This window comes from Rattus norvegicus, chromosome 10 (genome assembly GCF_021556685.1).
Source record: "Rattus norvegicus strain SHRSP/BbbUtx chromosome 10, alternate assembly SHRSP_T2T, whole genome shotgun sequence".
Classification (NCBI taxonomy): Eukaryota; Metazoa; Chordata; class Mammalia; order Rodentia; family Muridae; genus Rattus; species Rattus norvegicus.
In genome coordinates this window covers 27476637-27499372 of record NC_141543.1, presented here as the reverse complement: position 1 = coordinate 27499372, position 22736 = coordinate 27476637, and the positions used below count along the sequence as shown (strand labels likewise).

The following is a 22736-nucleotide window of genomic DNA, read 5'->3' as shown; positions in this document are numbered from 1 at the left end:
GCAGTCCAGGTGCCATCAGTGCCACGTAATCTGGAAGGGGGTCTCTATCTTCATTGGTTTTTCTTTTTCTCTCTTTTCAGATTCAGGGCTTACAGATCTCTCTGCCTCAGATTTTCCTGCCCGTTTCTTCATCCCTTTAGAAGGAAGACATCACCTTCGGTTGGCTTAGGCAGTTAGCTGTAGGCAGGTTGAGTCTTGTTCTCGAACATTCCTGTGACTCCTCAACACCAATGTCCTGTTGTTTACAAAAGAACATTTTCAAGGAAGTCAATCCAAATGCCTACTGGAAGTCACCGTGGGGCAGCTGAGAACAGCAACAGGGAATTGTGGGTATTAGGCACAGTATTGATGGCATTTGAGAATGGATAAAAGCAAAACTGTTCACTGGTTTGCCCTGACTTTCCTTGACACGAGTCTCTTAATGACACGAGAGGCAGAAATACAGTGAGAATCTGTTCTTATGGTCAATTCTTCAGTGTAGCTGTCTTCCCCTTTCCCATCCTCCCTTTTCTCTTCATCGTCTGTCATGAGTTACCATCCTTGTACCTTTTTCTTAATTGTTAAAAATCATTACAACACAATAATGCCTATTTATGTAATATAGTGTGGTATTTTATTATCTCTCTAAATTTTTCAGTGATCGTGTTGGGATTATTAACAAATCCATAATCTTAAACATTTATCATTTCTCTGCTAGGAGGCTATCGAAACCCATTTTCATGGTTTTGAACATTTCCTTTATTCAACTCTCTGGTTTTCTAAGAGCAGCTTACTGTGTTTAGGGGTGCGGTGTGTGAAAGCGTGCTCTGGCTGTTTGATTTCTCTCACATCCTACAATTAGGTCAGCAGGACTAGCAGACATGTTATTGTGGGAAGCTCACCTTATGTAAACACAGTTTCACTATGTAGGGAGAACATTGTAGGGTAGAGAAGGCTTCTCAAGTGTACTCTTTGCATAGAACTGTATCATTTGGACCTTAAATGTCCACATCATTTCCATGTGTTTGCTGGGATTTGAACTCAGGACCTCTGGATGAGCAGTCAGTGCTCTTAACCGCTGAGCCATCTCTCCAGCCCATCATTTCCGTCTGTAACAGTAGGTATGCTTCATCGTTCGTTATATAACCTCACATAGGACAACATACAGCTCTTTGCTGCTGTTCTGTTAGGAAGCAAGAGAGATCAACAGGCTGCTTTGTTTCAGAATATTTTAGATCCACGTGTTTAGCATTTCATCCGTGACCATTTGAATTCCATATGTGGGTATCTATCAATTTCATATCAATATTTACAAACAGTGACACAACCTTTTCTGTCAACTTTTAACTCTTACTGTTTGTCTAGGAGGGTTGCGGTCATGTGGGTTTTCCCACGTTAGCATTGTCTGCTGCTGTTGGTGTTCAGTTCATATTCAGGAAGTCGAACTGGGGAGACTTTCCAGTATAAATTTAATAAATAATTCCGGAGAGATTCTCTGTAACCTATATGCTTTTAAACCTGATGGACTAGATGTGAAACTCTTCCTTAACCAAGGCCATGACACATTCTACTGCTTCCACTAAATGTCACAAAATGTTTATTACGCTCCGGAAGGACTTTCGTTACTTCCTGAAGCACCCTTCTATCCATGATGCATTTTATTTCGAAAGGTCTGACGTTTTTTATTTTTTGCCGTTTCCCCTACAGTATAGCAAAGCAGGATCAGACGTACTGTCCTCTTGAGAGCATACCTTTGGAAAATATTCTAATGTAGTTCCTAAGCGTTTTGTGTACCTTATTATTTTTTTAAAACTAGGAAATTCCTAATATTGACTCCACAAGTTCCAATCTGGCATTTGCCTTTTAGATTTTACCTTTCTTCTCAGCTAAATGAATTCATTTTTCTGAGATTGGATCTGTTAGCATAGCCCAGGCTGGGCTAGAATGCCATATTCACCTGTTTCAAATGAGTGTGAGAATTATAGCCATGCTCAGTAGGCGTCGTCTAATATCGAGCATTTATGGGAGGTGAGTGAGTAACGGGTTTTTCTACACGTACACAAGTTTCCCCTGCGCAACATCTCCACTATCTATGTTCTGATTCCACTCTTCCTCTACTATACTAAGTAGCTACTACCACAAAAGAAAAAATATAGAGTTGCTTCATGCTATTTTGATTTCCAAATTACTCTAGGAGATCAAAGAGTAGTCATGTGTCAGTGACAGAAATATATTTTAAACATTTCCAGACAATCTTAAAGCACTAAGATTGTATTCAAACCCTAGAAGAGCACTGACCACGTATACCCCTGCTTCTACAGTCGCTCGTGCTGCCCAGCTCCTCGGTGGACTCCTTCTCCCTCTGTCCCACAAACTAACCATGAAGAACTAGCATTAGTTTTACTCCTTGGGATGGGTTGCAGTGTAGGACACCTTCTGCCCATCCTCACATGCAAATGCAGAATTACAACTACTGGGTCAGGGCACATTCAGCAAAGAGTCTGTTCAAACGTGTGTTGAGTGTCATAGAACTTTACACTGGTTCTTATTTTTAATCACAATTCAAGATACAGATTTTAGGAAGCCATTTCCCTTCATTTCCTGGCTCACAGTACTTGTTAGTAAAACAAATATTTAGATGAAAGTTACTGTCTTAGTAACATATTGTTTGGGTATAGTGCCTTAGCAACATGGTGTTGAACATGATTTATTGTCAATTAAATGATAGATGCAATATTTTCCTTGATTTTGATGATTTATGAGGCCACTCTTCGGCTTTTTGGTGTGATAACCCGTGGTTAGCCAATGTTTGAGGCTCGGTAAATATTTATTTAATAGAGGTGTCATATTTGGGTTTCTTGTTATGTATGAGCACAGCTGTTCGTTTTCCTTTTGTAGATAGTCTTCATTCTTCCCTCTTCTGACAAACAACAGCTCAACAAGATTATATTAAGGATGTTTTCTGCTACCTCCCTGCTCTCTGCTTCTGTAACGTGTATTTTATGTGAAAGTGGCTCACATCCAAGCAACTAACTTGAAATATCAGCAACACAAACCCCCTGGACCATAAAATAATAAAATGACCACTTACAGACATTTAAAGTGGATTTCAGATAGGAATCTCAGAAATGGAAATATACTAATATAATTAATTTGCTACATTGCGTATAGCAAATTAATTGTTAGCTATGTATTTATCGTTATTCACTAAAAGTGATTCTGTAATTTGCTTTTTGACTTACTAGACGGGATGGCACTCACTGAACGTTATTTTGCCCAGGAGTGCACATCCGTTTGAAGTCCTAATAGTTAAAGATACATTATTTTTACATCCAATTTGACCACTTAATCTATTTACCCAAAATTTACTCAGAATGGAAAATTACTTGATTTTTTTTTACAGAATTATATTAATTTATGTTTTGACATAGTCTTTGAAGACAGCAAAAGCATGATTTTTTTTTTCAGCTCAGAACATATTTTAATCAGGAAGCAAAGAGTCTGCAATAGGAGGCTATGTCCACCCAGCTGTCCCTCACAATAGGGGTCTCTTTTCCGTGTTTGTGGTCCTGTGGAGAAAAGAAGTGCACATGTTCCCTATAGCTACAGCTTGTTAGATACAGCACAAGCATGTTCTTAGCACATAGGCTGTAGCTGAAGGTGCATGGAATACTGAAAACATCATTTAAAAGTTGTGTGTAAACATAGAGATGGTGATAAATTTTGCTTTTAATGAGAGGGACAAAGAAAATTCCTGGGTTGAAGCCTTTAAAGTACCATAGTACTTGCCATGAATTTGGAGCAGTCTAAGCGCTTAGGTTTACGTTCCATGCATCCTCTCTTGATCTTACAACCAACACACCCAGAAAAGTTAAGTCTGGCCTCCTTATGGATCCATACTGTTGGTATCCTCTGACGAAAGACAGAATCCGTTTCACAGCTCTTAAGTGGATTTTCAATGATTTCTGCAATTGGCTGGATTCAGTTTAAAGGGCCGGAGTCACTTTAAAGGAGTAGAGCGTTAAGATTGAACATTCAGACTTGGGATTCCTTTTGTTTTCTACGAAATAATACACAGTACCCATCAATTAATTTTCCCTAATCTTGGCTTTCTGAACTCATCCATGGGAAAAGATTTTTCTTTCTGTTGGTTGAGAGGATCGGGTGGACATAGAAGGAAACTAAGCACATGCTAAGCACACGAGTTACCATTAAACAAATGTTAGTATTCTGCAACATGCAAGTAGGATGTCACTATACTAACACAGCATGCCAGCTATTAAATGGAGATATTTTTCTCCCAAGCCAACAAGATAAAATGTAGTTATAGACAGCAGCGTTTATATTTCCCTTCCCTCATGCCAGAGAGTTTTCTTATTTCCCCCCCATATGGAGTGACACAGCCATACTTAGAGATCAATATTTGAAATTATTTGCATACTGCTTGATTTACTAGGGGCCATAGCCACTAGTTCAGCATAGCATCTGCACTACCGATTGCCTTGGGACAGTTGAATGAATGAAGTTTTAGCACTTTAAACAGAATATAGAGCATATCGTTTGATTCTGGGTTAGTGGGTCAATGTACAGCAAGGTATAGGTTAATTGGGTCCTTCTGAGCATTTACATGGTTTGAATAATTAAGAGTCTAAACATGGAGAGCAGGTAAAAGCTTGTTTTTTTTTTCTTGTAGAGCTCTCACATTCAGTACCATTCCCAGTACTCTGTTGGGTGCCTCATAACCAACTTTAACTCCAGAACCATGTTTCAGACCTGTGTGGGGTCAGAACGTACATACCCACCTCCACATAAACATAATTAAAAATAATAAAAATGAGTATTTAAAAATGTGTGTGTTATGTCCTCAGCACCCACAGAATAGTCACTTTTCTGGGCATCTCATAACTTAAGTCCTTGAGCCCTGTTATTGAAACTGTTTCTCTAAGAAACATATACTGAACTTCTGTTTGGAGACTCTCTTACAAGGGCATAAATTGAGGATGGCAACATAGTTTCCTTTACTAACTCCCCACTTCTCTTATTCCTGAGTCAGTGGATTTTCTTGTTTTCAGTGGTTGCTTGGCTTTGTCTTACTTGTGGTATGTAGGTTTTGTTTTTGATGGTCTTTCTTTCTTCCTTCCTTCCTTCCTTCCTTTCTTTCTTTCTTTCTTTCTTTCTTTCTTTCTTTCTTTCTTTCTTTCTTTCTTTCTCTTTTCTCATCATTGTTGATTTGGCAAGTTGACTGGGCTATGGGGTACCAAAGAGGCGGTGAGTGACTCTAGGTGACTGTGTTGAGAAATTGATTAAGGTTTGAGCCAGCTGCCTTGGTAGGAATTCACTCTGACTAGCATGGTAAGGGACCTCAGCCAGACTGAGGGCTCAGCCAGGACAGAGGACACAGAAGGGTGAAACTGACCTGTTTTCTTGAGCACTTGTGTTCATTTTTTCCAATCCTCAGACTTCAGAGCCCAGGGTTTCCAGTATTTTGGTCTCTGGGACTAAGGACTAATACCAACACCTATTCCCATCACCACAGAGTTGCTCAGACATTGGACTTAAACTAAATTGTACGCCATTACACCAGTGGCTTTTGCATCTCTACAGCCTGCAGAAAGTGGGTGCTGGGGTTTTGTAGTCATCATAACCTTTTGAATCAATTCCTGGAATAAATATTTGTCTGTCTGCCTGTCTTGCTCTATTTGCCTAAAGACCTCAAGCTTAGCAAAAAGGGGAAATAAAGCTGGGTCTCACTATTTGTCCTCACTGTAACACATCGGACACATGAGTAGTCCCCCATCTCTACAGAGAATCAAGTAAAGTCAGGGCTTGTAATGTGTTGGTGTGATTTTATAAATGACCAAGGTGCATTACAACACACACACGCACGCACACACACACACACATGTGCCCACACACATGCACACATACACACATACATACACGCGTGTACAAACACATACACACACACACATGCACACATAGTACAGTGACCCTTACCTGGAATGAAAATTCCTGAAACCACATGCATAATTCATACCTTTGCTTGTACACACTTGCACTTTCCTGTTGTGAGAGCTTTATATCCATCACGGTCTCCCAATCACCTGCGACCTGCAAGGGACCACTGTCTTACTCTTCAAGGTCTTCCAGGAGATCCCCATCGATTCTATTTAGTATTAAACAGCGTGTCCTATAGAACCATGCGGTCGCAAGGAGTAAGCTAGATGATCCTTCATCTTTGAAAGATTGTTTGTTTGGTACAATTTCCTACAAAAAAAAAAAAAGACATGTTTTTCAGATAAACCACAGCCCTCCCTCCTCTTTTCATGGCCCTTAGAAACCTGCTGCGGGTCTTTGACAGTGCAGGAGACAAAGCCCCTCTTGCTACAGATTCAACGGTTTTGTTATCCCCAACATCTGTGCCCTCCCTAAGCTTTGTACACACAAAACTGCTACCTGCTATTCCCACTGAAGCCACACCACCCCCTCTGAATATCCGCAGGTCCCTTTGGTTGTGGCAGGGGGATTTTTTTTTCCTCTTTCCAGCAGAACATTGAGGATGTGCGGCCTTTCTCTGCTTTCTGTTGTAGAGCATTTATAATTTGGGGTAAGAAGATAAAACATACAACAGAGTGGCATTCAGCAAATGGCCCAGAGTGTGGCTTTTATGATTACAAGTTCAAGCGATCCTTTTAAAGATTTACTTTTGTCCCTCCTGAATTTCGCTTTGAGGGTCTCTTTGAAGAGGAATCTCTACCCCATTGAATAATACTAAAAATATTTCAACGGAGAGGGAAAATAAAATAAAACAATGAAAAGAAGATGTCAGTCAGATCTGAAAATGGACTTTATAGCCTGGGTTATGCTGTGTGTGAAGAAGGTAGTTCAGACCTTCAGAGGTGGGCTTAAATTTGAACTTGGAGGAGAAAAATTGGAAAGGGGTAAAGCAAACCTTTAATGTATAATGTATTCAGAGGTTCCCGCTCTTCTCCGGTCTCCCCTTGGATAGAGCTTCTGAGGCACAGAAAAAGGCAGGTGTGGGAACAAATGGAGGCGTGAAAATGGGTCGGTATTAAAGCATGCCTAGAGGAGTTTAGCAGATTTCCCTTTGGGAGCCCAAATATGGAATGAACCCCTGGAACAACCAGCAGTTGGCTTCTCTGTCGGTCCCTGCAGAAAAGCACAGGTCTTCAGCAGCGGATGAGTGGAATGTGGGGCTTGGTGATGTGCCCCGTGTGAGTAACTCAATCAATCAGAGGTATGAGAAGGACTCATACCCCAATCAGGGAGCCACCCTCAAAAGATAGAGACGCAGTTACAGAGCAAAAGCTCTGGATTCCAGGAAGGATGACTGACACTTTCATTCTGGTGCATAGGATCAGCTCTGAAGGTTTGCAAGAGAGCACAGGACATGTTTTCTGTTACCAAATACTGGCTGTGGTGGTAGGGGTGGGCTGATGTGGTCATGGGTGTGTTTGGTGGCAATCTATTAACACCTCCTTCCTCCAGCCAGACCCGCAGACAACTTAGTTGTCATTAGACTAGTTTTCTGTGTCAGATGCAGAAGCAAGGCTGGGGCAGAGTTACCGCTTTGTCTGGAAGCCATCCTGAGGGAGCCACCGTGATTCATTTATGCCCCCATTCAGAAGTTGTCAGTATACCACTCCAGCCTACATCTCCTCGGGTCAACGAGAAGCAACTCTTAACGATTTACATGCTTTCTGCTTTAACACAGGAGATCATAATGAGTGTTGTGACATTCTGTACATGCTGGCCAAGGGCGTGGTCCATGGAGTACAGGACTGATCTTCAAAGGGCTGGTTCCCCTGACTTCCAGGACAGTGGCTAAAAGAACATTGTCTCTTATCTGTGGTCAGACATAGCAAGACCAAGTGTATTGTGAAATATTAGCTAGTGCTTTCATTAGACATCTGGCTGTCTTGGATTCATACGAATATCAAAAAAAAATAATAATAAAAAAATCCCTGTACTTTCAACCCTGCTAGTGTGGGGTGTGTGAATCTCAGACAGATTTGGCCCTGTTTGCTCTGAGCCTATAGGTCAAGGCAGTTACATAGCCATCATGCTAAGGGCTCTTTTACTTGGGCCTCTTCCAATCTCTCGCCCTCCCCGTGCCTCCTTCTCTTTACAGCACTGGTAAATTGAGCTGAAGTCGTCACAGCAGATTTCTCAGTCCATCTGCTCTGGGAACCTCGTTGTTTTGAATTCGCCACCGGCTCCACCTTCCATCCCATTACAAAGTCACAAAGTACTGTTCTCATTTTCCAGGAGCAGGTGAGTTGCATTCCGCGGCGAATGAAACGCCCCAAGCCGTAAGCTGGGAGGCTCTCTCACCCTTCTCCGGTGGCAGAGGCTGTTGTGTTTTGTTACAGCAGCGTGAGGAGTTGTTATTAGGGTGTTATGGAAACCAGGTGTTAGCCCTGATTAGTCACTAATCTGCCGTCTTCGTCTTCGGAAGCTTGGCTTCAAACTTTCCTTCATCAGAATGGTTCAACGGAGTTAATTTATGCATCCTAGCTCTAAGAACCTTGTCAAATCAACATGGTGGTCTCCGCTGGGTCCCTAATGCACTATAGCCCAGATCACAAGCCCGCTATATGTCACATAATTCAGGATAATTGGCAGTCAGTGCTCAAACAGCCCTGTGATTAAATGGGCATGGAGAGGAAAATAGGTTCTCACCTATTAACAGGTAGGCTGGACTGGTGTTGGTGTGCAACCGGGCCATGACTGGATAGGGCTGTCTGACTTTTCCAGTTCTGTTTTTTTTTTTTTTTTTTTTTTTTTGATGGATGGGCTGACGCTCTCTTTCCCTCTTAATATTTTACCTCTCAAAACACCAAACGAGCCACTTAACTTTATATTTCCTTTTTTTAGACTCCATCTCAAGTATTCATTAGTAAATCTTAATGACTGCTAAAATTGTAGGAAACCCTTCACTCCATATAAAAGGGAAAGAGACCATTTATTTTCCCTTTTTTATGTCGCTTTTGCAAACAGCTCACTTTTGACAACGAGCTGTTTATGCCACAAAGGAAAGGTTTGACAAGGTTTTTAATTTTTGACAAGGAATGTGGCCATTTCTGTGTGCCTTGAAACAATTGTTTCCGATGCAAATGTTTTAGCACAGCCACAAGGCATCTCAGGCAGCGCCGTGAGCGGAGCTCCAACCCACTCGGTACCTTTTCTGATGTGTGTTTGATTTCAAAAACCGTAGAAATAATATACAGTTGGAAATCCGGGAGTCAGAAACAAAACATTCAAGAATGCCCATGGTACTTTACCATCCAGTGAGAACCCATGGCATGTTTTCTTATGATATTCGGGTTTGCTTTCCTTGGCTACTTCGTGCTTGTTACATTCGTTTTGTGCAGCAAATTAACTGTAAGTGACCCAGTGACCAAAATCTGGCTTTGAACTCTGATCTTTGTCCCTTGATGCCCATATACTGGATGGTGACTATGTACCACCACACATCCTCTATTTCTTCCCATGTTTCCCAGTTTTTCTGTTATGCTGTGTTTATCTTCCTGGACACAGGGATTGACATTTCCAGAATGTTTGCTGGAACCACTGTCTCTGCACCCCAGAAACACGAGTAAGAAATGAGAGACGGGTAGAGTAACTGGAGATAGAAGTTGCAGGACATGCACGCACGCACTCACACACACACACACACACACACACACACACATGCACACACAAATCCACAGAAATAAAATGGAGGGCATAATTTATTACTTTGGAATTTGTAGCATTTTAGAAAGTTAATGTTACAATTTGCATATTCCAAAATTAAAAATGTACTGTTAATATGAATAGTTACACATTATTCCTGTTTTATGTAAATACCAAAGTTTAAGTAACAGTTATCTGTTTGAGACCATATGCATTTTTAAATGTTTTTCAGCGTTAAAGGCTAATACCCAGGTAGGCATGCATTCCGCGTTGCTACTGAGAGCATCTGGTCAACTGAGCCAGGAGGAATGACATCTAGAGATCATAGCGAATTCCATATTATCCTTGGGCTAAAGAGTAAGACTCTGTCTCCATCAATCAATCAATCAATCAATCAATCGTAATCAATCAAGCTATATTCTGTACCTTGATATATTACTTTTCATAAGTGACATAGTTTGTTTGCTTGGTATACATTATTTATACTGGGATTTGAAACATACCGTTGTGGCAAAAGTCTGGATTAGAAAGAAAAATATTCGAAACAGTCTCGGAAAATTCCACTTCGGCACCCTTTGCTAACGCACTATCCTTAACCTCCGAGCAGGCTGACTCTGTAGTCTTTTATTAGCGTTGTAGAAAAGCTTTGGTTTATTCCTTTTTGGCTAGTTAAACTGAATTATCTCTATTAAACAGTGATAGGCTAGGGCATAGATTCAGACAGTTATAACATTAAAAACAAAAAACTCTCCTTAAAGTACAGCCCTGCAACAAGTGCGCCCTTAGAAGCGAGAGGGACGCCGAAGCCAGGAAGCCACTGATCTACTGCGCAAGCTCCATCACGAGGATTCTTAACTTACGGCATAAAGGTGTCGAAGAGGGGAAATCACTTTTTATCTCACTTTGAAATGCTGGACCATGAACCTCTAGTGTCTCACATGCTGGGCAAGCATTTTACCAAGAAGCTACTTCCTCAGCACTTCTCTTTACTTTTGAGGCGGGGGTCTGACTGTGGAGCATGTGACGTTACAAGGGGCAAGAGGAGGTCGGGACAGAGGAAATAGTTTTTACAAAAGTACTAGGTTCGATCCTGAGAACTGTAGTTCCTTCCCCCCACCCCACCCCTCCCAAAAAAAACCCTCCATTTTCTCTTTTGTGTTTCGTTATTGCAGGGAAATGGAATTGGGAGGAGGGCCACGAGGAGGGCCACGACAAGGCTTTTGTCTGTGGTAAGAGTCTGTGCAAACCCTTGCCACAGAGTCAAATTTGAATCTGTTTTTAGCTGGACACTGTTGGCCCAAAGTCTTCCAGGCTCCCTGTAAACTGTACGCTGAAGATTTAGCCAGGTGATTTTTCTTTTCCTTTTCCTCTTATTATTTTACCCCAGCTTTCTGAGGACATCAGGGAAAGAAGGAACAAGGGAACTATAATACGATTTCTAGGTCAAATAGCTATAAATATTTTCAAGATACACTCCGTTTTCCTTTTCTGTATATTTTATGCTGTCAGCAGCACTCTTTGAAAGGGCCTGTTTCACCAGCTCATGTTGTTCTGAAGACTTTCCTTGCTTGAGAATTGCTAATTATTCAAGCGGATTACAGTGTGTGTTTGTGTATGTGTGTGTGCATGTATGTGTGTATATGTGTGTATATATATATTTGTGTGCGTATGTGTGTGTATGTGTGCATGTATGTATATGTATGTGTGTGCGTGTATGTGTGTATATATGTATGTGTATATGTGTGTGCCTGTGTGTGTCAGTGTATGTGTGTGTGTGTGTCTGTGTGTGTGTCAGTGTGTGTGTCAATGTGTGTGTGTATGTGTGTGTGTGTCTGTCTGTCTGTCTGTCTCTCTGTTTTGGTAGGGAGCTTAACTATTTATTTTTCATGAACTTAAGTCTCTTCAACTATCTGCTGCTTCATTTTTTTTATTTGTTTCCATTATTACATTATTCTGTAAATATGCTTGCATTACTCTAGTGTTTGTTGTGTAATTGATAAATATTTTCCTCATCTATTGTCTTTATTTTGCTGTCAGAGCAAGGTGCTGCATGAATTAACAGTGCTGAGAGACCTGGTTTTATCCTTTGTGGGGGGGAAAAAGGAAATTTACATACATGTTCATGCCACTTAGGAAAATAAATTATTAACAGATAAATTGGAGGGAAAAAATATGAAGCCACAGTAGCTGAGAATCTAAATAAAATCTTCTGACTGAATAAAAAATGTCTAAAAGGTTAATTGTGTGTGTCAATGTGCATATACACATGTGATTCACAAAAATTACACATAGTATTTTGTGAATGGCATTCCTTGATTGATTGATGATCGTTTAAAAATGGCATTTTTAGTTCATTCCCAGAATGCCTTGCTCAGTATCCCACTTCTTTTTCCATAGGAACTGAACAGGCATGATGGACTTCCACAAGCATATGAAGTAGCCACTAAGATTCTTCTTTCTTATCCACATGCCTGGTTAGTTCTCTCCCTGCTAGTGAGCTATCCGTACAACACTGTGTTAATTCTTTTGTCATTTTGTTAAAAGTAATCTCTTTGCTAGTGGGGTATGGAGTTAGCATTCACATGGGACCCATGAAGCAGGGTGTGATGGAGATGTAGAAGAGAGGATGATGAGGTCTATGCTGCATTTGAAGGAAGTGCCATGACACTAGTTATCTACGTATTTCAAGGACTTGAAATAAGCTTCCAATGGACCAGATAGGCCATCGGTCATGGAATGTGTATAATATATCAAAGACGTAGATAAAATGAGAAACTTAGAGAAAGATGCATGAATTCTCATTCTCTCATATACAAGTGTTGTGACCTTGTAGCAAGGGAGGGAAAGGCAATCCTGCTGCATTCTGGGTGGCCATTAAATGCAATTCTAATTGCCACTCATAGCTTCCAGCAACTGAAAGAGAAGCTTACTCTTAGTTGAAATTCATTATCAACTACTAGCACTGACATTATATGTTAGATGATGCTGTTATGTATAAATATGTTGTGGCTACAAGAACTATTCAACTCAGTCAACTCCAGGCTGCTTACCATTAGGTCAATGTTGGTAAAACATACGCAGACACAGATGTAATTTTCTACTCTCAAATCTCCACTCCCTCTACCTGTAGAGAAAGGGGGATCTAGGGAGGATAACAGAACTCCCAATAGCTATGCCTATCAGACACACATGAAAAGAGAGAGAGCAATTCTCCCAGGGGCTGGCACAACACAGTCTGAAAACCCACTGTATTCAAGGAGCTCCTTCAATTGACATAGAATAATAAAAATGGAACCCTATTCTCTTCTGATGGCTGTGGCTACATTCAGTGTGGTTTGAAAACTCACCTTTTGTTGAGACGTAATAGAGAAAAGGGGACTCCTGCTTCTCAGGGGTATATAAATACAAATATAAATGGAGAACCATTGGTAAAGGGTGAAAGATGATACTTTTTGTAGAAAACAATGCGAGATGTTGAAAAAGGAGTGGGAATTTAGTACGGGGCATAGATATCTGCATAGATCTGTAGCAAATAAATCAACAGCACGTGTGGGTCTGTTTAGCCTTCTGGGCAAGAGTTTGATATCTGTGATGGAACATATCTGTATTTGCATCTGTGTTGGCCCCGCAGCACAGACAGATGCACTAAATACTTTCTTCTTGAAGGGAAAGGCAGCTGATATGGGAAGGGTTGAGAAGAGGGAATATGGGAAAGAACTGAATATATCTTGTTCAAAAGAGTTATCATGTTACTGCCAGTTCCTGTTTGTTTTAAATTCATTAAAAACCAGTACTCCAGTTCTGTGGTCAGGGAGGCAGGCATTACTGTCACCGACAGCTTGGGGTACATTCTTGGGCTGTGCCCTTGGGAAATCACAGTAGATATGTAGTCCCTGAGACCGTTAAGTAGAAGTGTAACTGGGACTCCCCCATGAAACTTAGGCAAAAAAAAGATCACTTTTTAAAAAGGGGTTTCAGCTTTCTCTAAATGGACCTTGAGAATTTTCTGTTCTGTACACAGCCTAGGAAGGCTCTTTCCAACACAGCATTTATCAGATGAAAATAGGGCACATTTGAACCCTGTACTAATTCAGCCTGAGGTGTTGTTGAATTCAAGGTCCGCTAAAATACTTCTTAGTCCTGTTGTCAGCTTTTAATGACAGTGGTGGCAGTGAACTTGCCACCAGTGATGCTGACAAATCCCGTCACCTGAGTGTTTCCTATGTTCACAGTGTTCTTCAGGGAGCTTCACAGGTTACACATTGACTTAGAACCCATGTGATGGGCATGGAGCACCCTGCTTCACAGAGACATGTCATTGGCATAGCAATTAATACTTTTATTCTTCTTCTACGAGGAAACTAAGCATCTCACACTTGGCTCGATTTTCCCACAATAACAGGCAAAGCTGGATCTCAAGCCAACTAGAGTTTCATCATCATATTTGGAGCCCTGATTCTTCCCATGCTATCTCTGGATAAGACACTTGTCGTCAAATGATACATTACTGATGTTAAAACAAATTGGAAGGTCGGGCTAAACACCGCACTCATCAATAAGAAGACATAACCCTCCTACCCATGTACCTTTGCTCAATCCAGACACAGGATGTCTGTGTCATGAGAAAATCACTTCCTGAGCAATGTCTCAAACCGTCATGGTTTGGGGGTGCAGTAGAAAGCATCCAACTGATTTGTTTCATGCCCATTCATCTGGTTGTGAATAATGGAAGGGGACACAGGAAACAAAACGCCTTCTCTCTTCTCTAAGTCTGAATTTTCTCATTCTAACGTGACCCACTTTAGGCGAGATTTCCACTAATGAACACATATGCTAGTTTCTGATTTCTGAATGTGCATTAAAGCTCATCTAATGCAAAATTAACCTATCTTTATTACTGGAACTGTAGACTATTAAGGTAGCATGCAGAGTTACAGAATTACACATTTGGATGAGATTTCCATGGGAGGCACCTGTGAATTTTATGAAAACTGTTCCCCTTCTCCTGCAGTCTGGGTTTTGAGTCAGGGATTAATGAAAGCAAGAAGGAACAGGGTGTTAGAACAGGGGACATTTCTTGAAGGTCACACACTCCAACTTTTGGTCCCTGGACAAACCCAATTTAGCAAGGATCATTATCCTTAGGAGGTACTGACATTTGCAACACAAGGTATAAAAATAGTCAGTGCTTCAAAATGTTAGCTGTGATAAGCACTGACTTTGCAGTTTCTCGTTAATCTTCACAAAATACCTAAAACATGGATGTTATTTCTGTCATCATTTTACAAAAAGGAGCACTAAGCTTAAGGCTTTCATTTTAAATTATACATCTATTAACTAATAAAGCCAAGTGAGATCCGTTGGTTGCTAAATACTCATAACTACTGTTTTCTACTCCCATTGCTGAGTTCCTAAGGAGTTTAACTCTGGTAGAGAGCACCAACTAGGCCATGTTGACTTATAATACATGTTTACTAATTCAGGTAAGTATAGAAGAATTAACACCAGGAACAGCTGGCAGATGTGTGAATTAGGATAACAGAGAACTTCAATAGCAAAAAGTTCTCCTACCAGATCACCCTGTAATCACAGTTCCCATTCTTGATTTATTAGCCATGTCCAGCTACTAATGTTTACATTTTAAGGGAAGACTTTGGAGTCTTATCTCAGGGTAGTGACATATTAAGCCATTATCAACCATTAGTAGCTTAAATAAATGTATCCAATTAGTACTCAGTCACCCCCAAGAGGTCTGGAGGAACTGAGCTGTGAGACAAGTAAGGCCATGTTTTTTATTGAACACATACTATGCACATTGTATAAATCTGGAGTAAATGTGAATCAAAAAGTAACATTTTTCTCTGCAATGAACAAAATGTCTTAGACTATGCGTACAAAATGATCTCAATTATGATGGTCATTTGGAATTTGCAGTATGAAAAGTTACAAACCTTAGCAGGTAAAAGTTATCTTTAAACATTATTGTATGTTCTGAAAAAGAACTGATTAAAAATCAGTTTTAGGACCGACTGATAACCTGCAAATGTTCTTCACACTGTCATTTAATAAAAGATCTAGTATTTCAATGTTAAACTTAAGAAGTTTCTTTAAGACAAAAGAAGTTGGATTGAGTAAAGAATGAGTGTAACTCTTTGTTTTGGATTTTTCTGATGTGTACACCCGTATGTTAGACGTCAACTTTTTACCATGAGAAGATATATACTGTAAGAAGTTTAAACATAGCCCAAGTAAAGTAGCATGATGAAGAGTTATGTAATTTGTCGCTGAAATTTAATGATCTTCGGCATCTGCCACATCTAGACCGATTTCTCCTGCTTGTCTCTGACATCTAGTTTTTATTCATGCCCTGTCTTTCCCATAGGATTTATCGAAATAGAACTCCAAGTCTTGACTGCAAAATGTTCATTAATGCACACAAACTTGTAACCCAAGCAACTCCTATGTGTATATCATGTGATGCACATGTATGGAGAGGCAGTTAACGGCGGGGATGTAAATGCAAAGATTAGCTGCAGAGTCAATGGGACCCCAACTGGAGATAACAGAGGAATGAGGTCATTGTTAGTTTTAAACCATTGTAGGAAAGATGGGCATTATTAGGCCCATTTTGACCAGTGGTGTTTGGAAAAGTCAACGTGTGTCAGCTAAAAATGATGAACGGTCCTGGCAGAAACACACAGCTAGAACGGGCCAGATGGAGGCTTAAACCCATATCTGTCACACTCTAAAGACTGTACCACTTCTAGCTTGGCTTGCCGAAAATATGAGAGAACCATTCTAATTTCTGCTACTTATTCTTAAAGTGGACCCGGGCAGGTAGTGTATATTCCACCAACATTTGTTAAAAGAATATAGGTCAGGCTTTGAAAGGTAAGGTGTTTAGTTCTAAGGGCCCAGAGTCATGTTTACCTGGTCAGTACAGAAATTCACATGTTAGACCAGGAAAGTAAGTCAGCCGTGTTTCACCCTTCAGTTGACCCTAATTCAGGACTACTCATGGAACAGGAACAGACATGTTTTAACATGGACACGATTGCAGTAACAGCTCTAGGTCTAGAGACTACAAAGCTTATTCCTATGTTCTCCTTTACAGATGGACAGGAAATGCAATGTGCTGAACTCATCTTTGAGTGCGAAGTATAAATACGTGTCTGTATGGGTTGGGTGTGTTTTTACACAGACTGAGGGAGGAGGAATAGTGGGCAGCAGCAGGGAAGGGAACAAAGGAAGAATTGGAAAGAGCCTGAGAGGACAATTACATTTAAATGGATATTTTTCAGGATAATTAAAACTGATTTTCATGTCCACCACTGACTCTAGCCCTCACTGTACAGGGGCCAGTCAGGCAGCTTTCACAGGGGACAGGAGTCTAGGGGAGAGGTAGGACAAGGCAGAGCCTATGTTTCTATAAACGGGAGATCCATGCCTTATTTTCTGTCATTTGCACAGTATACAAGCAGCTTTGGAGCATTTAATTTCAAACAGGACACCAGATATCCAGATGCGTCTATCCTGCCTTCTAAAATTGCTCATTTGTGTTTTCAAAGAGAACATGCACGTGGATGTAATTCATGGGAATGAATTACTCGGGTCAAGGTAACACAGTGGAAAGGAGGGTTAATCTTGGAGTGCTTGTCTCCACCCCATAATCTAAGTGTGGCCCTTTGTCTTCTCTTTCTGGTAGACATGACATGCTGGGGAGAAAAAGTGATCGGCTCCCATGTAGTGACGATATATTTTCTTTAAAGATAGGCAAACATAAGAACAAAATTTTCTTCGAAACATTCAAGGGATGACTCTAACCTACTTGGTTTGTGTCCCTCGCTTTGCGAGAAAGATCACTCCCAAATTTCAAATAGGTAGGGATCAGACCCCATTCCTGTCCCAGCTGTATCATTGATCATCCGCCACTGGTCTTGTAGCACACACAGTTGAATTGCTTTTCCCCGAGGGAAGCAATGCCTCCAGGTGTGCTAATAATAAAATTAATAGCTTAGAGAAACTGCTTGCTACAGCAACAGCAGCGCAAAAGAAAAAAAAAAGGGAGGATCGATTTCAGTGTTTAACTGTCCTAATTCCATGGTGGATACCCCACCCCAGCCCCTGGTGAGCCAAGCTCCATCTCACGGATGATCAATAGATGCCTGATTTAAAACAAAGAACCAGTTTCAAGATTAGAAGTCTTTGTGAATAAAAAGATGTATAGTGAAACTGTCAGAACCCTTCCATTCCCATCGTAGCGCTGCAACTAGAGGGAGAGTGACTAGAGGATATGAAAAGGAGACCCAGCCACATGCTGTGTAAAGCTTTCTGCCTATGGACAAAGACAGAAGACTAACCTGGCACCAATGCTGCTGATGGCATCACATAAATATGAATTTATGGAGTTGCTACGTGCTAAAGGGACTGTGAACGTAAAGATATGTGAATACTGGGAGTTGCATGCAGAGTAATATGTTTTTGCTCCAATCGGTCTGCTGTCTGCTACTTTGATTTAGAACTTCTTGCAGATGGCATTCTGATCACTCTGGAAGGAAGACTCCCATCCTTGATAAACATCTTGGCCACTGATCCTGTGATCTGCTGATCTTTCAAGGCCAGACACCTTTGAAGGCCTCTCATTCCATGTTTCTTATTCTCTACTAATTCTCTACCTGTGCCTTCATGGGCATGAGTTTCTTCAGTTTTCTGGAATGCAGTTGGGGCTAGAGCTGGCCATCTTTCTGTGTCTCATCGTTTTCTTCACCATGTGTTATTCTTTTCCTGTTCCGGGTGAATCTTTAGTCACTGGCCTTTCTCTCATTTTGCCTATCCCTTCAGCAAGGGAATAAGCTTCTCCCTATTGGAACTCCATCCAGTTCAGGGTCTGAGAACCAGCCTTATGCACACAGGACCGTTTATCAAGGACAACTGGCCATGAATGGATTTTTGCAACATTAGTCAGAAAGAAATGTAGAGTGTGAGCGTGCATGTACGCATTGTAGTTTGATTATGTCAAAATTGACTCTATTCAAATCAGGATGCATCTGGTTTGCCTTAAGCCAATCTCAAAGAAGCCAAGCAGATTCTTGCTTGCAAAGCCATACACACTACTCTAATGATTTTGTCCATTAATAATGTGCTAGGAAACTCAGCAAACAAACCAAGAGCGATGCTACTCTGGGACAGTCAGCTCAAGATGCCTGCACAGGTAGATTCAGGTCAGCTTACTGAAAGAAATTCCCGCTTCCCTTTGATGTATTTCCCAGCTGGTTCTGAAGTAAATCCTTAAGCCACGACTTAAACTGTTATGAATAGACCTGGTTTTTTTTCTTCCCCTCAGACATAGCTAAGTAAGAGCCCTCTCCCTACTCAGCCCATGATGTATAAATTATATTTAGATTGAGGTTTCTATTTTGTTCCTTCCTACCTGCACCGAATAAGTGTGTGCTCCTAGACTAGTGAGAGACACTTTATGAGACTTCTTTACAGGGTTGGATTACGCAATTTCCCTCCTCCCAACGACGCTCTACCTCTGTGGAAGATGGACTGATATAAGGCAAAAGGCCATGATGATCCCTCACCCCCAAGAGTGAAACAAAATATACTCCGTGTAGTTACCTTTTATGCGAATTCCACAGAGGCAAACCATTTAATTTGTAGATAAAACTGACATTACATTTGTCTGTTTGGTTGATTTTTTTCATTTGTCTGTTTGGTTTTTGTCTTCTTGTTTATTTTTTAACAGTGATGCTGAGAATTTGTTCCCAGTGAGGGATCCTTTCAATACCCCCCCACCCCCGCCAGCATTTAAGAGCATCCTGTATGAGTTCATCCTGGGGAAAGCCTTTTGCTTTTCCCTCAGTCCTTATTTGGGTCACCACTCCATTTATTAAGTTTCGGCTTTTCTCCGTGTGTGCTTTTCTCTCTCCTCTTCCCCCAGCCTCTCCCATTCTCCTCCAGCCACCATTTCTAGTCCCCTCTCTTTTTCCTCCCTTTCTTCTGTCCTCCTCCATTCTCTCCATCTCTTACGCAAGGGACTTTCAAACGCGACGATAGCAACTTTACGGGTTCTTCCTTTCTAAAAGAAAATGCTCTGCGATTCTTTAAAAAGCAGTGACAGTACGGAAGACGACACAGACCAAGCCTTTGACCCATACGAATCGTCTTTTGTAGCAGTTATACATCACAGTCTTCCTTAAACGTGTGCAACTGACTATGGATTACACCCTAGCCCTAAACACTGCTAGGCGCAGCATTTGAATGAGTGCATGGGGGATCTAAGAAGAGCTGTGACCCTAGTGATGTAACTTAACCGATTTTATTTTAAATACTTTCTGTCATTGGGCATGAATTTCCTTTTCAGAATCTAAAGGTTCGTAAAGTTTTTTTTTTTTTGTCTTGATTATAAAACCAATGGAAACCTAGATCCATTTCATTTATGCAACGTAAGTACCCTGTAAAAGTAGAGCAATGCTGGCTTCCAAGACCATGAATTCATTTCCCAGAGGACACCTGAAACAAACCAGGCATTCTAGGGAGAGAGGAAGGAATGAGGGAACGGTGCAGAACGTTGTACCGAGCATGCCGTTAACCTGCCTGCCAACTTCATCTCCTCCTTGCCAGTGGTTTTCAATTTCCTTTGAGTATTTTTTTTTCCTTCACTTACAACAGTAGTCACAGTGAAATCAGGATTTTCCTGCAAAATGGATGCTCTCCCTTGCCAGATGTGTTGGGAAATATTTATTGTTGAAAGCGAGAAAATGTTTCTATGAGGCACATAAAGCTAATGGGAGCTGAAGTTCGTGCCCAGGAACATACTATTCAAGTCAAGGTAAGGTTGTTATTGTAGGACAAGCAGCTGATTGGGATTCTATTGCCTTTTAAAGATAGGAGGCCAGGTAAAGGAGAAGAGAAAAGAGAGAGAGTCCAGCTCTAATGACCTTCATTTTCCATCCCGAAAACGAATGGTAATAGCCTGAATATAGTGAAGTTCCAGTGAATTAGGATTCATAAATATTAAATGTAATGGAGGAAAATCACAGATCTTTAAGAAATTAACTTGAACAAATGGTGATTTTAGTTACGATGTTGTCATTTTGAGTAATGGTCATTAGCACAGTGGATTGTAATGGGGACCAGCTTACTGTATGGGAAGAATGGCTTCTGATTAACTCAGGATTTTTCCCTGATGCTGCAGCCTGCTTATGACTGTACTATATGTCTCTCATCTAGAGCTTGTGATTGGCTCCAAGGGCTCTTTGTTTGGAGATGTGTGGGCTCTGTTTTCATGATTAAGCTTTTTTATGATTAGTCTCCATTTTCCTTTTTGTTTTAACTTTTACTATGAATAATACACAGTGCTTTAGAGAACTGATTGGCTGGCTGATGTAATTGAGCTCAGATGCAGTGTCCTCTTCAGTCTCCACAGTGTGTATGACTGATCAAATCTGGGCTCTTTCTTCCTGCCCAGAGACCATGTTGTCGGAGTAGTTTAACATTTTTCTCACCACGGAATGGAATGGCCTAAACTCAACATAGCTAACTTCACATCAAGTAGTTGTTAGGAATGCAAAGAGGAGCCCCCCGGTGTCATACAGAACCAGTTCCATCACACACACACACACACAGACACACACACACACACACACACGCACACACACGCACACACACGCACACACACACGCATACACGCACACACTCGCGCCCTGAAGATGAGAGATGAAGTTGTGAATGTTCTAAGTTTCCTGAGAAATCTCACAGAACAACCTCCCTCGATGCTCTATGGAAACTTTCTCTCACCTCTCTTCAGCAGTGGGCCTTCTTCAGTGTTCCTAAGTTCTCTTTGTTATCTTCCTTTTGCTTCTCCACTGTCACTTGTTCCAAGTTCTGGTCTCTTTACTGTGTTGGATTTCACACCTGTTCTTTGTAACGTCTTCTTTTGTTGAAGCCCACTACTCTTGTTCAAGCACACCGAGTCAACATCCTCTGTACGTTGTTTAGTAAGGAGCCACATTTCTGCATGATTCCTCCTTGTTTCAGGGGAAGTGAAGGAACTTAAGTGACATTCATTTATAAAAATTTCTCATCCTAAAACTGGCCTTGCATTTGTGATTTGGTTCCCAATGGGACAAAGCAATATCTCTTCTCACTTAAATTTTTGTTTTTATTTGGAGTAAACAGCATTATTTATACTTTCTGTGCCTATCCTTAAACTCGGCCTCTTGACAGGAATATCCTTGGTGGTCACTCCCATTTTTAGTGTCTGGGTTGGCTTGCCCTCTCTCTCCCATTATATCTCTACTAGTCTCCCATGGGGTCATGTTCATGAACATTTCTACATGTGTACTTCTTCAAGGCTCTGATTTACAGCACTTGTGCTAAGACAAGTCCTATACAATAAGTATTAATCTTCATAATTCATAGGAGAAGAACTTGAAGTCTAGTGATGATAGGGATTTCATCAAATGCCACACACCTTGCGCAGGGGGAGATATCAAACCTTGAAACTGTACAGATACACTTCAACATGTTCGTTCTACCAGACAGAAGCCTTCCCTGGTGATTGCTAGCTACTTTTCCAAAGTACAATCTAGATTATGCCTTGCCCCTTCTTGAAATAGCAGGGATTCCCATCCCACTTCCCTGAATTCTATACATTGCTGTTCATGGTCCTCATCATCAAAAACTATCATGTCCCACTCTTATTTCTATGAGCAGTGACTTGATTTATCTCCTGCCAGGCACTTAGAAGTGCTTGGTGTGACTCAAATGTATGTCTTACATCTCCAAATGCATCTTTTGGCCTAACAAGACCGTCTGTCTCTGCAGTGCTCTCTTTCTTGCTTCCATAGAGCACATGAAATTTGCCACATGCTCTTAGTGATAAACACTTGCATGAACCACTCCCTTTTCTTCCTTAGTTGAGAAAACATGTTTTCTTCTTTGAACTATTGCAGAAATTCGTAGTTTTCTTTCATATCGAGTAGGGTTAAAAGGAGGCAAAGTCATTTGCATGTAAAGAGAGGGAAGAATAGAGCTGCTACCTGAGTTGACTA

At 41.0% G+C, this 22736-nt stretch overlaps 1 protein-coding gene and 1 long non-coding RNA gene across 8 annotated transcripts in view; one reads left to right on the top strand and one right to left on the bottom strand.

The window, feature by feature from the left end:
• The window catches only part of LOC120095250 (uncharacterized), a 37338-nt gene extending 26849 nt beyond the window's left edge, over nt 1-10489 (bottom strand). For 2 of the 3 annotated variants that reach the window (XR_015631525.1, XR_015631523.1), the window contains exons 1-2: nt 10182-10489; nt 6017-6246 (exon numbers count right to left, since the gene is read on the bottom strand). This is a non-coding gene — a long non-coding RNA (uncharacterized LOC120095250). Of the gene's footprint in view, nt 1-3693; nt 3983-6016; nt 6247-10181 lie in introns of those variants that run through there. The other variant, XR_015631524.1, reaches the window with a different exon arrangement.
• The window catches only part of Tenm2 (teneurin transmembrane protein 2), a 1226262-nt gene that overhangs the window by 200220 nt on the left and 1003306 nt on the right, over nt 1-22736 (top strand).